The 19,654-nt window shown below is 48.3% G+C and overlaps 1 protein-coding gene across 3 annotated transcripts in view; it reads right to left on the reverse strand.

Moving 5' to 3' along the window:
* Positions 1 to 19,654, reverse strand: part of KCNIP3 (potassium voltage-gated channel interacting protein 3) — a 246,861-nt gene that overhangs the window by 121,347 nt on the left and 105,860 nt on the right. The gene's annotated exons all lie outside the window — the stretch shown is intronic.

Consider the following 19,654-nt stretch of genomic DNA (forward strand, 5'->3'; position numbering starts at 1 on the left):
CAATCACTGTAATACATAAAGTTTCTCAAATGTCACTCAGAGTGTGAATAAATGCGGTATGGTGAGGTACTGTACTAAATCCTTTTCAATGTGAGGCCCATCTACAGTACATTAGCTTCTGGTGAAGTGCTGCTGGGGATCATCTTCAGCGTGAGGCCCTTTTCCTGACACTCCTTACTCTGCAGCTGTGGCAAGCGTCCTCCTCTGTCACCGCCATCACAGACCGATCTCCTCACCCGAGTCGGAATCGCCCTGCACCGCACAGATCAGGTAAGTCTCACAGCTCCCTCACTCAGCTCGTCCCGCCGCACAGGCAGCACAGTCTTCCCGTCCCATCTTCTCTCCTCAGACCCCCTAACGGCTCCTGGGTCTTCTCTTATATATCCTCCGTTCAGGTTCCCAGATCTGTCCCGCCATCTACCCTCTGCACGCGACAGCTCTCACCCTCCAGAGGCGTCCAGAGTTCCCCTATAGTCCTGTTAATGGACGAGTCCTGGAGCCACAAGCCCATATAACTCCGGAGCCATTAGCTGTTCTGCCCCAACCACTTACCCTCCGTGGGGGTCCATTTATAAAAGTCTTTTCCCTCTGTGAGGGCAACATGAATTTTTTATAATTACCCCATCTGAGTGGCTTCTTTTACACTTAAGTCATATAAAACATGTTTTATGGTAATAAGAACTTACCTTTGTTAAAACACTTTCTGCGAGGTACACTGGGCTCCACAAGGATTGGACAATGGGGTGTAGAGTAGGATCTTGATCCAAGGCACCAACAGGCTTAAAGCTTTGACTGTTCCTAGAATGCACAGTGCCGCCTCCTATATCACCCCGCCTCCGAGCACAGGAGCTCAGTTTTTAGTTAACCAGCCCAATGCAGTAGCTGGAAAAGAGACGACAACAGTTAGTAGCCACATACACCACACTCTCACGACAAGAGAAGTGTCAGCGGCTAATGCCATACCAACCCAAAGAAGCTAAGTGCGTCAGGGTGGGCGCCTTGTGGAGCCCAGTGTACCTCGCAGAAAGAGTTTTAACAAAGGTAAGTTCTTACAATAAAACTCGTTTTCTGCTGCCGGGTACACTGGGCTCCACAAGGATTGGACAATGGGGATGTCCTAAAGCAGTTCCTTATGGGAGGGGACGCACTGGTAAGCGGCAGTATCGAAGGCATAGAACCTTATGAACGTGTTCCCGGAAGACCACGTAGCAGCCTTGCACAATTGTTCAAGGGTCGCACCACGTTGGGCCGCCCAAGAAGGTCCAACAAACCGAGTAGAATGGGCCTTAATGTGTACAGGAGCAGAGAGACCAGCCTTCACATAAGCATGTGCAATCACCATTCTAATCCATCTGGCCAGGGTCTGCTTGTGAGCAGGCCAGCCACGTTTGTGAAATCCAAACAAAACAAAGAGAGAATCAGATTTTTGGATAGAAGCAGTTCTCTTCACATAGATACGGAGAGCCCGTACCACATCCAAAGACCGCTCTTTGGGAGACAAATGAGGAGAGACAAAGGCCGGAACCACAATTTCCTGATTAAGGTGAAATGAAGAAACCACCTTAGGTAAATATCCTGGACGAGTCCTAAGAACCGCCCGATCACGGTGAAAAATCAGATATGGGGAACTACAAGAAAAGGCACCCAGATCCGACACTCTTCTAGCAGAGGCAATAGCCAGCAAGAACATCACCTTAAGGGAAAGCCACTTAAAATCAGCTGAACCAAGGGGTTCAAACGGAGGCTCCTGCAACGCCTCCAAAACCACCGACAATTCCCAAGGAGCCACAGGCGGGACATAGGGAGGTTGGATACGCAACACACCCTGAGTGAAAGTATGAACATCAGGCAAAGTCACAATTTTTCTCTGAAACCACATCGACAAGGCAGTTATATGAACCTTTAGGGAAGCCAGACGCAGGCCCAACTCTAGGCCTTGCTGCAGAAAAGCCAAAAGCTTGGCTGTACTAAACTTGGAAGCGTCATAATTGTTAGATGCGCACCAAACAAAGTAGGAATGCCAGACCCTATGGTAAATCCGAGCAGAAGCCGGTTTCCGGGCCCGCAACATAGTTTTAATGACCTCTTCAGAAAAACCCTTAGCCCTCAAGACGGAAGATTCAAGAGCCACGCCGTCAAAGACAGCCGGCCTAGGTCCTGGTAGACACAGGTGCCCTGAACGAGGAGGTCTGGGCGTTGTGGAAGTAGAATTGGACGCTCTGACGATAGGCCCTGAAGGTCTGAGAACCAGTGCCGTCTGGGCCACGCCGGAGCTATGAGAAGCAGATTTCCTTTTTCTTGCTTGAACTTCTGAATTACCCTGGGCAGTAGTGACAGCCGAAACCTCCACAGCACTGCCAGCGCATCCACGAATGCTGCTTGAGGATCCCTTGTCCTTGCTCCGAAGACCGGAACCTTGTGATTGTGTCGAGACGCCATCAGATCCACGTCTGGAAGACCCCACTTTTCCACGAGGAGTTGAAACACTTCTGGATGGAGGCCCCACTCGCCGGCATGCACATCCTGACGACTGATAAAGTCCGCTTCCCAATTCAAGACTCCCGGAATGAATATTGCCGATATTGCCGGTAGATGGCGTTCCGCCCAACGTAGAATCTGTGAGACTTCCTTCATTGCCAAACGGCTTCGAGTGCCGCCTTGATGATTTATGTAAGCCACTATGGTGGCGTTGTCCGACTGTACTTGAACAGGACGGTTCTGAATTAAATGCTGGGCCAAGTTCAACACATTGATGACCGCCCACAATTCAAGAATGTTGATCGAGAGGAGAGATTTCTCCTTGGTCCACCGACCCTGAAGGGAGTGTTGCTCCAGCACCGCGCCCCAACCTCTTAGACTGGCATCTGTCGTCAACAGGACCTAGTTGGATATCCAGAAGGGACGACCCCCGCACAATTGTTGGTCCCGGAGCCACCAGTGTAGCGACAGACGGCCCTCCGGAGTCAAGAAGATCATTTGAGACCTGATCCGGTGAGGCAGGCCGTCCCACTTGGCTAGAATCAGCCTCTGGAGGGGGCGAGAATGGAACTGAGCATACTTCACCATGTCGAATGCTGATACCATTAGGCCCAGCACCTGCATTGCCGAATGTATCGACACTTGCGGACGAGAAAGGAAGCAACGAATCCTGTCCTGAAGCTTCAGGACTTTCTCCTGAGACAAGAACAACCTCTGGTTGTGAGTGTCCAACAACGCTCCCAGGTGCAGCATGCTCTGAGCAGGGACCAGGGAGGATTTCTTCCAGTTGATGAGCCACCCGTGGGCTTGTAGAAACTGGACCGTCATATCTAGATGGCGCAGGAGAAGATCTGGGGAATTTGCCAGGATTAACAAGTCGTCCAGATACGGCAGTATCCTGACCCCTTGACGGCGGAGTACCACTGTCATCACTGCCATAACTTTGGTGAAGACTCGTGGAGCCGTTGTTAAACCAAAAGGTAACGCCCAAAACTGGTAATGTAGGTTGCCAATAGCGAACCTCAAGTATTGTTGATGTGACACTGCTATAGGAATATGCAGGTAAGCATCCTTTATGTCCAGGGAGACCATGTAGTCCCCAGGTTCCAAGGCCAGAACTATAGAGCGAAGGGTTTCCATACGGAACTTGGAAACCTTCACAAACCTGTTCAATGCCTTGAGGTTGAGAATGGGCCAGGAGGACCCATTCGGTTTTGGGACTAGAAACGGCGGAGAATAGTACCCCCGGCCACTCTGAGCAAGAGGCACCTGTACTACGACTCCTGTATCCAGGAGGGTCTGTACCACCGAGTGTAGAGTTTTTGCCTTTGTCTGGTCCAAAGGGACGTCTGTCTGGCAATATCGATGAGGGGGTCGGTATTTGAAGGCTATGGCGCAACCTCGAGTGACGACTTCCTGTACCCAGGCATCTGAAGTGGTCTTTAACCATTCCTGGGTATACCCTAGAAGCCGGCCCCCCACCCTGGGATCCCACAGGGGGAGGCCCGCCCCGTCATGCGGCAGGCTTATCGGTCTTGGCAGCTGGCTGACGGGCAGCCCAGGCTCTTTTGGGCTTCGGCTTACCAGGTTTGGAAGTGCGGGCCTGCTTATGGTACGCCTGACCTTTTGCTTTACCTGAAGGACGAAAGGGGCGAAAGGACGTACCTTTAGCCTTCGACACAGAAGGAGCGGTATTAGGCAGACAGGCAGTTTTGGCAGTAGCCAAGTCAGCCACAATCTTATTTAAGTCCTCCCCAAACAGAATATCTCCCTTGAAAGGGAGTACCTCCAGGGTTTTTCTAGAGTACAGATCCACAGACCAGGATCTCAGCCACAATATCCGGCGAGCCAGGACTGACGTGGTAGAGACCTTGGCTGCTAGGATACCGGCATCAGAAGCCGCCTCTTTAATATATCGAGAAGCTGTGACAATATATGACAAGCATTGTCTAGCATGGTCAGAAGAGATTTCAGCTTCTAATTCCAAGGCCCATGCTTCAATAGCCTCTGCAGCCCATGTAGCTGCAATAGTGGGCCTTTGTGCAGCACCCGTGAGGGTGTAAATCGCTTTCAGACAACCCTCCACAGGTTTATCCGTAGGCTCTTTCAGAGACGTGACGGTAGTGACAGGTAGAGCTGAGGAAACCACCATCCTAGCCACATGTGAGTCCACTGGAGGAGGCGTTTCCCAATTTTCAGACAGCTCTGGCGCGAGGGGATAGCGAGCCAGCATCTTCTTTTGAGGCACAAACTTCGTACCCGGCTTTTCCCAGGGTTCCTGATGTATATCCACTAGGTGGTCAGAGTGAGGTAAAACGTGCTTAACCACCTTCTGACGCTTGAACCTCTCTGGTTTCTTAGGAGGGACGGATGGCTCGGGATCATCCGTAATCTGCAGAATTAACTTAATAGCCTCCAAAAGATCAGGAACATCCACGTGTGAACTACCCTCCCCATCAGCCGTATCTGAGTTAGAACCTGAGGGGTCAGTATTGTGCCGTCTTCATCAGACGAGGTGTCAGTAACAGCAGTGGATTGTGAGGAGATAAGCGCTCGCTTAGAGGACCTCTTGGACTTAGGCGAGTGTTGGTCAGACTTTTTAGTAGTCAAGGACTGGTTCAACTTCTTTAATTGAGCAGATAAATCGTCCGCCCACGGCGGGTTAGCTGCAGGGACCACATACGGTTGTACCGGTATTGGGGGTCCCATAGGGGGAGTTAGTTTATGAACTAGAGTATGCAGAAGCGTGGAAAAAGCGGCCCACGGTGGGTCAGTATGTGCCTCCGTTGCCACAGTCCCACTGGGGGGCAAGGACCCCCCAGAACCAGAGCCCACAGCTGCTATATTCTCCTCATATGGCCCCGTGGCGTCAGCAACACAGGCAGTGTGTTCAGCCCCAGAACCGTTACCCTCAGAAGCAGACATGATATAACTTGCAGTATGAGGTTAACACAGTACAATTATCAGCAGCACTATACCTCTAAACCCAAACCCCTGCGCAGTGTAGTCAGCACTAGCAGAGATAAAGGAGAGATATGGTGACTAAATCACAGAGAAAAATACGTAATACAGTATATCTTTGTGAAAATCCTATATTAGATAACACCTGACGCACCAAGCCCCCTCAGGTTATGGAATATAGGGATAGCAGTTTGAGTGAAAGACACGAAATGGACACCACTCAGCTATCAAATGCACACAAAGAAAGTCACAGTTTGTACAATGCAGAGGTTATTACTGACAATAATACTGCACTGGACTAGCTTACACAGCTATATAACAATAGATATAACAGTACACAGTAAGAACTGGATGTATATCACAGGGTAATTGTACTATAAAACCCTGACTAAATGCACTCTTTCTTAACTATCACTGTCTAAAAAGGCAGGTAAAATACTCAAGTGTCATTTAAAGGCACAGCGCTGACAACCAGGCGGCTTTACATAGGAGGATTTGCCCAAGCAGTCCCAGGAACAGTGAGCTGAGGGATAATGGCGCCGCAGACACTGACAGGGAGTGAGGAAAAGACAGATATGCAGCTCCAGGGCGGGAACACTTACTAGAAATGGCGCCCTGGGGCTGTGGGAGGGGCTTCAGGTCTAAGCCTTATCCCCTCTGCTGGCAAAACCACCGGGTACTGTGGGCGATATAAGAATTGGTTTAGAGAGAAAACCTGACCTGCGCCCATGCCCTGGTGATCAAGTGGGATCGCCTGTACTGCCACAGTGTCCACCGCCAGCACGCGCGGCCCGCCTCCCACTGACCACGCCGGATCACGATAAAGACCGGGTCCCGCAAGCGGGACCCACTTACCACCTCCCGAAGCGCGGCCACGCGATCCTGGAGAGCCCCAGCCGTGTGTGTCTAACGTGAAGAAAACCGGAGCCTCCGCTGTAGGTACCCGGCAACCAGGGCTCGGGAGTGTACAGCGCCGCTGGGGAGAGCTGGAGCTGCAGCAGTGAATGTCACAAGACATTTACCACCGCTGCTGCCCTTGAAGTCTAAACTTTTTACCTCATAAAAAGCTTTTCTTAGGGCTGCTTGGAGCAGCCCCTCTGTTAAGTGCCTGCTTACTGCAGCACCAACTTACAAAACTGAGCTCCTGTGCTGGGAGGCGGGGTGATATAGGAGGCGGCGCTGTGCATTCTGGGAACAGTCAAACCTTTGAGCCTGTTGGTGCCTCGGATCAAGATCCTACTCTACACCCCATTGTCCAATCCTTGTGGAGCCCAGTGTACCCCGCAGCAGAAAATGAGCTATAATCGCTCAGACACTTTATAACTTTATCATGCCCCTCATTAACATCAGGGCATTACACTTCCCTGTGCCATGTGTTATCCAATGCCCCCCTGTGCCATGTATTACTCCGTGCCCCCGGTTGCCATGTCTTAACCTGTGCTCCCCTGTGCCCTGTTTTACCCTGTGTCCCCTGTACCATGTGTTATCCTTTGCAACGCCCGTGCCATGTGTTACCCTATTCCATGTGTTACCCTATGCCCCCTTGTGCTATATGTTACCCTGTTCCTCCTGTGCTGTGTATTAGTCTGTGGCCCCTGTTACCCTGTTCCTCCTGTGCCATACGTTATCCTGTGCCCCCTGAGCTATGTATTACACTGTGCCATGTGTTACCCTCTGCCACTCTGTGCTATGCATTACCCTGTGCCCCCCTGTGCTGTGTATTACCCTGTGCCCTCCATGCTATGTATTACCTTGTGACATCTGTTGCCCCCCTGTGCTATGTATTACACTGTGCCGTGTGTTACCCTGTACCCCCTTGTGCCACCTTTTACCCTGTGCCCTCCATGCTACAGTATGTATTACCTTGTGACATCTGTTGCCCCACTGTGCCCATTACTGTACTGCTTGCAGAGGTAATGGGCTATATATAGGGTGGTATTCGAAGTAAATTTGTCTCTGATACTAGCCTGTGCCTCCCCAGCCACGTGTTACCATGTTCCCCTTGTGCTATCTATTAGCCTGTGCCCCCTTTGCCATCTGTTACTTTGTGCCCCCTGTGCCATGTGTTACCTTGTGCTATATGTTAACCTGTTCCTCCTGTGCTGTGTATTAGTATGTGCCCCCTTTTACCCGTTACCCTGTTGCTCCTGTACCCCCTTGTGCCACCTTTTACCCTGTGCCCTCCATGCTATATATTACGTTGTGACATCTGTTGCCCCACTGTGCCCATTACTGTACTGCTTGCAGAGGGAATGGGCTATATATAGGGTGGTATTTGAAGTAAATCTGGCACCGATACTAGCCAGTGCCTCCCCAGCCATTGACCTCACCGTATGTCACTGGTGGGTATGGAGGCCAATCCCGTGATCAGGATTGGCCGGATCCCGGGATTTAGGCCAAAAAACGTCCGGAATTCAATCCCGGGATTGGAATCTCCAATCCTGAGCCTCAGGTGCTGCCCGTATCCCTCCTCTCGGCTCCCCCTGCGCCTGACAGTGAATACTGTGCAGCATGGCATGATGTCAGAGGTCAAACTGTGCAGTCTGATGCCAGCCGCCCGAACCACACCTCGCCGCCCGCAAGCCCTCCCACCCACGATGGTGAGTCTGGCGCCAGCCGCCTGCAGCCTGCGAGCATGTGCGCTGGGGTGGGCGGGTCTCAAACCCAATCCCGGGTAACCTGGGAATCCCGGGATTGCCGTTTTTTCAATCCTGATACCCGGGATTGAAAATAAATCATGGCATTGGCCTCCCTACTGGTGGGTACTGGTGGGTATTCCTCGAAAACAAATGTTTTATAAATATGTGCCTTAGTTTTTGAATAAAATGTTTTTACGTTTTGTTAATGTTATAATTTTATAATTAATTATAAATATATTTTCTATATATAGTTTTTAAATATATTTTATCTTATTGCAGTCCAGTATCAATGGTACAGCGGGGTAACACTCAGCAGTCTCACAGTTATATTTTCTTATAAATTATGGCAGTAAGAGGCTTTTTTTTTTTAATTACTGTGATAAATGTTAATAAAAATGATACTTATCACTGGAGAAACAGGCCCCATGATCTGTATGAGAAGGAAGGGAGGGCGGTGTATTGATCTCATTCCATATAATGATGCTCCTCATTGCTCCCCAAGCAGCCATTGCCCACTGCACAATTTACACTACCACCATCCAGTACACGGTACTGTCTAGTAAAACATAGGCCCTCATTCCGAGTTGATCGGTCGCAAGGCGAATTTAGCAGAGTTACACACGCTAAGCCGCCGCCTACTGGGAGTGAATCTTAGCTTCTTAAAATTGCGACCGATGTATTCGCAATATTGCGATTACTAACTACTTAGCAGTTTCAGAGTAGCTCCAGACTTACTCTGCCTGTGCGATCATTTCAGTGCTTGTCGTTCCTGGTTGACGTCACAAACACACCCAGCGTTCGCCCAGGCACTCCCACCGTTTCACCGGCCACTCCGGCGTTTTTTCCGGAAACGGTAGCGTTTTCAGCCACACGCCCCTGAAACGCCGTGTTTCCGCCCAGTAACACCCATTTCCTGTCAATCACATTACGATCGCCGGAGCGAAGAAAAAGCCGTGAGTAAAAATACTTTCATCATAGTAAAGTTACTTGGCGCAGTCGCAGTGCGAACATTGCGCATGCGTACTAAGCGGATTTTCACTGCGATGCGATGAAAAATACCGAGCGAACAACTCGGAATGAGGGCCATAATACTCACATGTAACTTTTAAATGAGTTATATTTTAAAATAATAAATAAGACTGCGAAAATAAAGTATAATGTATGTTAAATAAAATAGACTTTAACAGACAAGGATAAATGCCTGTATGCAATGTGAATATACTTTCAGTATGTATACTTCTGTATATAGAAATCTTTGGCATTATATCTACACTAGGTGATTCATCGCGCCCTATGGGCGCTCTTCACACCGTCGTAGGGGGCTACGCACCCTTAACCCTTGCACGCCCTTATGGCATGCGATATTTTTATTATATGAAGTATTACCTCCAATCTTAATTGTGTGAGTGGTTAAATATTGCACGGACAAAGGGCGTGCAATGGTTAAGGGGTCGTAGCCCCTTGCAATGGTGTGAACAGCGCACGCAGGGCCTGATGAATCACCTTGTAGGTGCTGTGGTTGGGGGAGTGGCTGTTGCGGGGAAGACGCGGATGGGGGAGGGGGTCCATGGGTGGGGGAGGGGCTGGTGCGGTGGTGCAGAGGGTGGGGGAGGGGCAGGTGCGTCGGTGCCACAGGTGGGGGAGGGGGTCAGGAGCCACCGCGGGTGGGGGAGGAGTGGTTGCGGGGGTGCCGCGGGTGGTCGTGGAGCGGGTGCGGTGGTGCCGCGGGTGGGGGAGGGTTGGGTGTGGTGGTGCTGCGGGTGGGGGAGGGGATCCAGAGCCACCGCGGGTGGTGGAGGGGGTGTGTGGGGGTGCCGCGGATGCAGCCCGCAGGTAATGCAAGTGGGGGAGGGGCGGGTAATGCTTCTCCTGCTTCTCATCCTGGAAGCAGCTAAGCTGCTGTCCTCCCTTTTGCAGTGGCTCTCCCAGAGACTCACACAGCAGCCAAGCAGCCAGTCACTATTGTTAGCGCTGGTGTCCCAACGCGCCGCATTACAGTGAAGAAGATGCACTCAATAAACTACAGCTCCCAGCAGCCCTTAGCGCCGGAATGCTTAGGCGCTAAGGGCTGCTGGGAGCTGTAGTTTATTAGTGTCTACCTCCCTGTAATGCGGCACGTTGGGACACCGGTGCTAACAACAGTGACTGGCTGGCAGAACTGACTGACTCGCTGAATCAATGTAAAAGGTGAGAGTGCTGTGCAGTGTCAGTGAAACTGCATACCCACTGCACTGCACTGCACAGCACTGTCACCTTTTACATTGATTCAGCATCCAGACATTACCCTCCGTGATGTCACCCACTCTATCTGTTACATTAGCCATCTTGGGGCTTCCAGGCTGGCAGGCCAGGTGCTGTGTTGTGGAGTCAGGGCCTCTGGGGATCTGTGGCTTTCATACACATCTATACCGGTGGCGCAGCAGCTTTTGTTCCACCTGCGCCGCGGATAGGGAGTGGGGATTGTTGATGCCGGAGGGGGCAGGTGGACTGGCAGCAGGACATAGGACGCTGCAGTAAAAGGATTTTTTCCCCCTATTTACAGCGCAGTGACTTGCTTCATACCCTCCAACTGTACCTTTTTGGCAGACACAGTACCTTTTTTTATGGTCTGTGCCGATTTCTGGCTCTCCAAACTTCCATTGAATGCATCGGAAAAGGCCTTTTCGAATTTGTCCCAATTTTTATGTGTAAAAGGAGATTTATTATTCCACATAATGTTTTATCCAATCCTGTTGCCCGTAGGGATGGCCATTGGCCATTGATGACTAACTCAGATGGTTTTCCATCGATAGTAGATATGGCTCTCTGCATTGATAGCACAGAGGGCAGATTTTATATATATATATATATATATATATATATATATATATATATACGTGAATATGGATAACCGGCACTCTGACTGAAGCTGCTGTGCTGTGTCAATTGATTTAATAGTCTCTAAGAGTGCCGGTTATCCATATTCACGTTTATTGGCTACCCGCAGACAGGGCACCGGAGCAAGTTGCTTTCATTCATTTCTCAGGAGTGCCGAGTATTGCCTTTCTCCTATATATATATATATATATATATATATATATATATATATATATATATTGTTTATTTTTTTCCAGCGCAGGAGATGAATTTTAGCCCTCACCCCAGTGCCCTGGTCTATCCTTGCCTTTATCTTATTGGCTCATCAGTTAACCCTGCCCCTTTGAGCTCTTCCCCCTTTACTGATTGGCACACCACTTACAATGACAAGGTTAACAGATGGGTGAAACCATCAATGGTTTCCAGTTCATAATTTCACGCCATTTCCGCAAAGCATTCCTTAGCTGGCCATCCCTAGGGCAGCGTTACCTCTCATGTTACGCACTGGAGGTGGGGTCAGACTGAACAGTGCTAAGAGGATAAATTAGCATAATGCTGCCTATCCCATATTTGCCTGTTGTCTCAGAATGTCCAGGAGGCTGCCTAATTCCATTCTAATGTTAATTTACAAGGTTCAGCCACATGCTGCTGGGAAAGAAGATGAACTAGTGGTATACGGAGGATGAGTAGTGATGCATCAGAAGGTGGCCTGTGATGTGTGTGTGCATCTGAACAGAAAGTGGGTGTGCTGGCAGAGGGATTGCAGGTGTGGCTGGAGAGAGTGGGCCTGATTCATGTTTGTAAGGAATTGCACAGCTGCAAGGAAGCGATAGAGCAATTCTGTTATTAATTACAATTCTAATACAGCAGAAGGCATCTGTAGAAGATAGATGCTGCCTGCTAGCATTAGCGAGGACCTGAGTGCTGCGTCTGAGGATGCAGACTTGGATCACCATCGTGATTCACAATGGTTTTAGGCACTAATCAGCCTGAGGAAACTGAAGGTAAGCTCAGGCTGGCTGTTCTATCTGGACACCCAGGTCCAGGAAATCTGCGTCCGATGATGTAGACCCTGGACCCGTCAGGTCTTCAAAACGGGGGTGACATGCCACGATGAAGAAAGGTGCCAGGTGCCACACTTGCTCCGCCCCCACTTTTTCACTCTCCATTTTATCACTTTCCAAGCGATGATGCATCTGGCCCTTAATCACCAAGCACTCCTGAGCATGCCAATCGACAGGCTTTTAGGCATGACCCAGGTCATCAGTGACCCAAGTCTGCCTTTTACACTGTAGCCGACTGACGAGGTGGACCCGGGAATAACACAGGTCACAACGCAGGATGCAAGACCTGGGTCAACCCTTATACACCAAGTCGGTTTACCCTACAATTCTTCTCTGATCTCTGCCTCTGTAGCTAGCTGGCTTCCTCTCAGGAGACCTGATATTCTGGACTCAGCAAAGCTTTGGCTTTGCTCTATTCTTCTGGGTAAAATCAGTATGAGCATGTGTGGGCATTAGCTGCACACAGGGGCGTAGCCAGAACTTTGTGGGCCCCATAGCAAGATTTTGAAGGGGCCCCTGTCCCAATGCTTCTAGAGAGACACTTCTCTGCAGCAGTTGTTAATTTTATGCCCTATAATAGTGCCCGAGTTCATTTTCTGAAACATAGTAGAGTCTTATTTAATGTTATGCCCCATAGTAGTGCCCTAGTTTCTTTTATGAATCGAAGTAGTGCTTAAGCTCACCCTATGTTACATTTCAGAGCTGCCAGTACATATTATGCCGCACAGTACCCCCAATTCACATTATGATATATAGTGCTCCCCATTCCTATTGTGCCTCATTACAGTGCTCTGGTTCATATTATATAACATTAGAATGCCCTCCAGTTCATTTTTTACCACACTTCAATGTGCAGGTGCAGGGGCATACCTAGATTTATTGCTGGCCCCAAGGAAAAAGTTTGAAAGGACCCCCTACATACCACCCAATGGCGAAAAATGCATATAACATGTAACTTTGACAGGGAAGGTGGGCTCCTCTGAGCCTGCACCTATGGTAGCTACGCCCTTGGCTGCACATGGTTATAACCCGCTAACCTTTTGCCAACAGTATTAGACTGCTGGTGAGAAAAAGAAATCTGTCGCTGAAGAGTCAAACAGTGACACATACTGTAATGATTTATTCCACAGAGTCTTGTTAAATGGACCCCCTATTGCTAAAAGACATGACGGCAAGAAAAAGATCACTATTAATATGTATTACTCCAGAGATGCAGGTAAAAGAGGTGCCACTATTCCTTGCCCAGAGGCCCCTTGACCAGTGATCTCCCTGGAATGCAAAAATTTATTTCTCTGTACACCACTGGGCAATATCACCATGACTGCATATTAATAAATCATAATAGCAATTGCCTGGTTTCTGTTTGAACCCCAGTGGGGAAACACTGTTTATATTAAATGCTATGTATACACAATTAGGAGCCTATGGCTTATATAAGAGGTCCTGGGCAGAGCACTTGCTCTGGAGTCCGTCACTGACAGCATGGTTCCAGCATTAGTGGTTGAGTAGAGACAGGGCAGCCTGTGACCACGACCAGGGCCATGATGTGAAGGGGGCAGGAAGTCACAGAATTAGGGTATATGGTGGAGGGTGTTTGATAGATAAAGGGTTGTACAATCTAAAAAAAAATTCATCTATTAGAATTAAGGCCCCCATTTATGAAGCCTTGGAGAGTGATAACACGGTTATAAAGTACCAGCCAATCAGCTCCTAAATTCCATGTCACAGACTGTATTTGAAAAATGACAGTTAAAAGCTGATTGGCTGGTACTTTATCACCATGCTATTTATCACTCTCCACGCTTGATAAATCTGAGCCAAAATATCTGGAAAAATGATGTCCAAAAACAAGACTATTCCTCAAAGTATGACTAACCATTGTTTTTCCTATTAGCCTATTAATCTTCCACTGAAACAGTTAAACACCCCCTGCATCACCCATCATCAGCCAAATATGCACGCACAAACCAATGCACCAGCACAACAGAATGGATGGACGGACAGTTGGTTCTGTCTACATATATACATGTTGTCACCTGCCACATACTGTCCCTCGTATGACGTTCCCCGCGACAGACCAGTATCCCTCCTCTGATTCATTCTTCTCTGTAACTTTATCAAGCTCATGGCTGCCCCCATTGATACCAGGGATCCGTTGTGAATGCGAGCTGTGTGTAGCAGCCACTATCACTGGGATGGTACATGAAAAGGGATGACATTTATAGGTCTCCCCCCTTTGCAAACACCCTTCTCTTTCACACAGATCTGAAAACACCTTTGTGCTTATATGCTTCTTCTTAGAACTTCAAAGACAGAAGTACATCAAACACAGGCCGGGTCACATGACCTGGCCAGAGCCCAGCACCGTCTGTCTTATTGTTCTTATCGTTACTATGTGCAGTGGGTGAGGGAGATCACTCAGAACATAATTGCTTTTAAACTCTTTTATTTGTGTATTCTGCATATTTTATGTTCTCTGATAATTACATTTGCACTCATTGCTAATGCATAAAACAAGTTGGAAAGGAGTAGTGTTAATGGGGTGCTCCCCTGTGTCCCTGTCAACAATCCCAATTTTCCAATGGATAGGTTCTGTTTTCCGTGGCCAAGTGGGAAATAGGGTTTCCCATCCCCCAGAGCAGGCGTGGTTCAGGATGACCTTGATTTGACTAATTTGTCGCAATTCCAGCATTTAAAAGTGTCCCGATTTTCGCAGATCATTTCTTTTTCTTACATTCAATGGGGGTAATTCCAAGTTGATCGCAGCAGGATTTTTGATAGCAATTGGGCAAAACCATGTGCACTGCAGGGGAGGCAGATATAACATGTGCAGAAAGAGTTAGATTTGGGTGGGTTATTTTATTTCTGTGCAGGGTAAATACTGGCTGCTTTATTTTTACACTGCAAATTAGATTGCAGATTGAACACACCACACCCAAATCTATCTCTCTCTGCACATGTTATATCTGCCTCCCCTGCAGTGCACATGGTTTTGCCCAATTGCTATCAAAAATCCTGTTGCGATCAACTTGGAATTACCCCCATTATCTTTAACTGACAATAGTTAATTTGAAATATCACAGCCACCTCAATTATCCATATCAACCATTTTAACCATTTTATGTTCATTTTTTGGGGTACACTGGTTCTTCATTTTAATTATACTGGTCCCTTGTTATATAAAACTTTCTTCACAATCAGGGCCTAGTTTAGAGATTTATGTAAATTCATTATTTTCGTAAATCTCTGATGTTTGCCATTCTGTGCATGTACAGATCTGTTTCTGCGACATCGGTTGCAGTGTCCCAAAAGCCGCAGCCTGTTTGACATGGTGCTGACGTTTGGGTGCAGAAACGGGGAGCGTGCGGTCACCAGTGCGACTGAAATGCTTCGCTAGACCCTGTGCAAATCTGCATCGTTCGTTGTGCCCGTATGACGTGCGTGCACATTGCGCCGCATATGCATGTGCAGAACTGCCGTTTTTTAGCCTGATCGCTGTGCTGCGAAATGCAGCTAGTGATCAACTCGGAATGACCACCATTATCACACCACCACTGCATACAAAGATGCTGTGGTAGCAACAATAACATATGGGGGGGACTGGACTGCACACTCTAATTCTAAACATAATAAGAGGCGCTATCATGCTGAAAAGTGTAGTGCTGCACAGAAGACACTAAGAACACTGGCAATCAGAAACAATTATAATAAACTCTAAAAATTAACATGGAGTAAAACTGAGGTTCTTAGCATAATTTTTGGCCAAAAATATGAGCCCACCTACCATGGCCGAGTGACCTCATCAGGTGGGTCACTAACATTCCCAAGATTCAATTCCGGAGCACGGGACCCCCCATGCCAGCATAACCCAACCACCCAAGGCATCATGCTAGTGAGAAGTAGCAGATAAATTGTTAAAAGGTGTTACATTAATAAGAAGCAGCAGCTCAGTACTAAAAGTGTCACATAGGTGAGAAGTAGTAGTTACAGTGTTAACAAGTGTTACATTAGTGAAAAGCAGTTTAGGTACTAAAAAGTGTTATATTAAGTGTTACAATAATGATGCCCCGAAGCAACCCAGCCACACCAACCCAGGGGGCCTCACGTTCCGAACCCACCCCTAATACTGAAATATTAAATAAATTTATCTAGGACTTACCATCCATAGTGCCTATTTCAATATGTAGTCTGCAAATGCAAGCACCTCACACTAATTAAAAACACCCAAGGGTAGGTGGGAGGGGTGCTAGTCCAAGCTGAAGAAGTGTCTGCCTTCAAGTGTACACACATGTACACATATAGAATATATGGGGGCTGGACTGCACAGCCTAAAGATGTGTGCTGAGCGAACCGCTCAGCACACATCTCTCCCACCGCTCAGCACAGCGCGATGTGTGCATGATCGTGCAGGGGGAGACTGGGGGGCCGCTCATTTCACCCAGTGGGTGAAATGAGCGACCTGCTAGATTGGCCTGCATGGCAGGCCAATCTAGCACCAGCGATAGCGATGCGCAGCTATCGCTGTGGGGGGTACACAAGGAGCGATCATGCTTAAAATCTAAGCAATCTAGTCAGATTGCTTAGATTATCGCTCCGTGAGTACCCCCCTTAAGTCTAAACATAATTAGAGGTGCTGCCATGCTGAGACTTGTAGTGTGACAATAGCAACCACATCTAAATCAGCCCCTCAGTCCTCTATTTGTATTATATATTTGATATCACTATATACTTGAATGAATACTTGAACCACATTATCTCATAATCTGATAGACTCTATCCATTAAGTGGTGCTTGCACATGCTTGGTCTGAAGAGTAATAATACTGGGTCCGAACCTGGAAGTAGGGAAGGGCTACTATCGGAAACCCGTGTCCCCGCAGCTCCCTGCAGCTATAACTGTCACAGGGCTGTGCCGCACGGTCAACCACTTTAACATTACACTAATGCTATGATTTATTTAATATGCTGCTAACCTTTACCTTCATTGCCCAACAGAGCACACACAGGAGAGGCAATAAAACACTGCTTTCACCGACTGGAGATGGCACTGCTACATTATTTAATACAGTAGCATCCTTTCTATCCCCCTAATGCAGTGTCAGTTCCACACTACGGCTTAGAGAAACATTCCAGAATTTAGAATCCTTACGGAGCACAAGGTCTGCACTAGTGATGAGCGCCTGAAATTTTTCGGGTTTTGTGTTTTGGTTTTGGGTTCGGTTCCGCGGCCGTGTTTTGGGTTCGACCGCGTTTTGGCAAAACCTCACCGAATTTTTTTTGTCGGATTCGGGTGTGTTTTGGATTCGGGTGTTTTTTTCAAAAAACCCTAAAAAACAGCTTAAATCATAGAATTTGGGGGTCATTTTGATCCCATATTATTATTAACCTCAAAAACCATAATTTCCACTCATTTTCAGTCTATTCTGAATACCTCACACCTCACAATATTATTTTTAGTCCTAAAATTTGCACCGAGGTCGCTGGATGACTAAGCTAAGCGACCCTAGTGGCCGACACAAACACCTGGCCCATCTAGGAGTGGCACTGCAGTGTCACGCAGGATGTCCCTTCCAAAAAACCCTCCCCAAACAGCACATGACGCAAAGAAAAAAAGAGGCGCAATGAGGTAGCTGTGTGAGTAAGATTAGCGACCCTAGTGGCCGACACAAACACCGGGCCCATTTAGGAGTGGCACTGCAGTGTCACGCAGGATGTCCCTTCCAAAAAACCCTCCCCAAACAGCACATGACGCAAAGAAAAAAAGAGGCGCAATGAGGTAGCTGTGTGAGTAAGATTAGCGACCCTAGTGGCCGACACAAACACCGGGCCCATCTAGGAGTGGCACTGCAGTGTCACGCAGGATGGCCCTTCCAAAAAACACTCCCCAAACAGCACATGACGCAAAGAAAAAAAGAGGCGCAATGAGGTAGCTGACTGTGTGAGTAAGATAAGCGACCCTAGTGGCCGACACAAACACCGGGCCCATTTAGGAGTGGCACTGCAGTGTCACGCAGGATGTCCCTTCCAAAAAACCCTCCCCAAACAGCACATGACGCAAAGAAAAAAAGAGGCGCAATGAGGTAGCTTTGTGAGTAAGATTAGCGACCGCAGTGGCAGACACAAACACCGGGCCCATTTAGGAGTGGCACTGCAGTGTCACGCAGGATGTCCCTTCCAAAAAACCCTCCCCAAACAGCACATGACGCAAAGAAAAAAAGAGGCGCAATGAGGTAGCTGTGTGAGTAAGATTAGCGACCCTAGTGGCCGACACAAACACCGGGCCCATCTAGGAGTGGCACTGCAGTGTCACGCAGGATGGCCCTTCCAAAAAACACTCCCCAAACAGCACATGACGCAAAGAAAAAAAGAGGCGCAATGAGGTAGCTGACTGTGTGAGTAAGATAAGCGACCCTAGTGGCCGACACAAACACCGGGCCCATTTAGGAGTGGCACTGCAGTGTCACGCAGGATGTCCCTTCCAAAAAACCCTCCCCAAACAGCACATGACGCAAAGAAAAAAAGAGGCGCAATGAGGTAGCTGTGTGAGTAAGATTAGCGACCGTAGTGGCCGACACAAACACCGGGCCCATTTAGGAGTGGCACTGCAGTGTCACGCAGGATGTCCCTTCCAAAAAACCCTCCCCAAACAGCACATGACGCAAAGAAAAAAAGAGGCGCAATGAGGTAGCTGTGTGAGTAAGATTAGCGACCCTAGTGGCCGACACAAACACCGGGCCCATCTAGGAGTGGCACTGCAGTGTCACGCAGGATGGCCCTTCCAAAAAACCCTCCCCAAACAGCACATGACGCAAAGAAAAAAAGAGGCGCAATGAGGTAGCTGACTGTGTGAGTAAGATAAGCGACCCTAGTGGCCGACACAAACACCGGGCCCATTTAGGAGTGGCACTGCAGTGTCACGCAGGATGTCCCTTCCAAAAAACCCTCCCCAAACAGCACATGACGCAAAGAAAAATAAAAGAAAAAAGAGGTGCAAGATGGAATTGTCCTTGGGCCCTCCCACCCACCCTTATGTTGTATAAACAAAACAGGACATGCACACTTTAACCAACCCATCATTTCAGTGACAGGGTCTGCCACACGACTGTGACTGATATGACGGGTTGGTTTGGACCCCCCCCAAAAAAGAAGCAATTAATCTCTCCTTGCACAAACTGGCTCTACAGAGGCAAGATGTCCACCTCATCATCATCCTCCGATATATCACCGTGTACATCCCCCTCCTCACAGATTATCAATTCGTCCCCACTGGAATCCACCATCTCAGCTCCCTGTGTACTTTGTGGAGGCAATTGCTGCTGGTCAATGTCTCCGCGGAGGAATTGATTATAATTCATTTTAATGAACATCATCTTCTCCACATTTTCTGGATGTAACCTCGTACGCCGATTGCTGACAAGGTGAGCGGCGGCACTAAACACTCTTTCGGAGTACACACTTGTGGGAGGGCAACTTAGGTAGAATAAAGCCAGTTTGTGCAATGGCCTCCAAATTGCCTCTTTTTCCTGCCAGTATAAGTATGGACTGTGTGACGTGCCTACTTGGATGCGGTCACTCATATAATCCTCCACCATTCTTTCAATGGTGAGAGAATCATATGCAGTGACAGTAGACGACATGTCCGTAATCGTTGTCAGGT

The sequence above is a fragment of the Pseudophryne corroboree genome, chromosome 6 (assembly GCF_028390025.1).
Source record: "Pseudophryne corroboree isolate aPseCor3 chromosome 6, aPseCor3.hap2, whole genome shotgun sequence".
Classification (NCBI taxonomy): Eukaryota; Metazoa; Chordata; class Amphibia; order Anura; family Myobatrachidae; genus Pseudophryne; species Pseudophryne corroboree.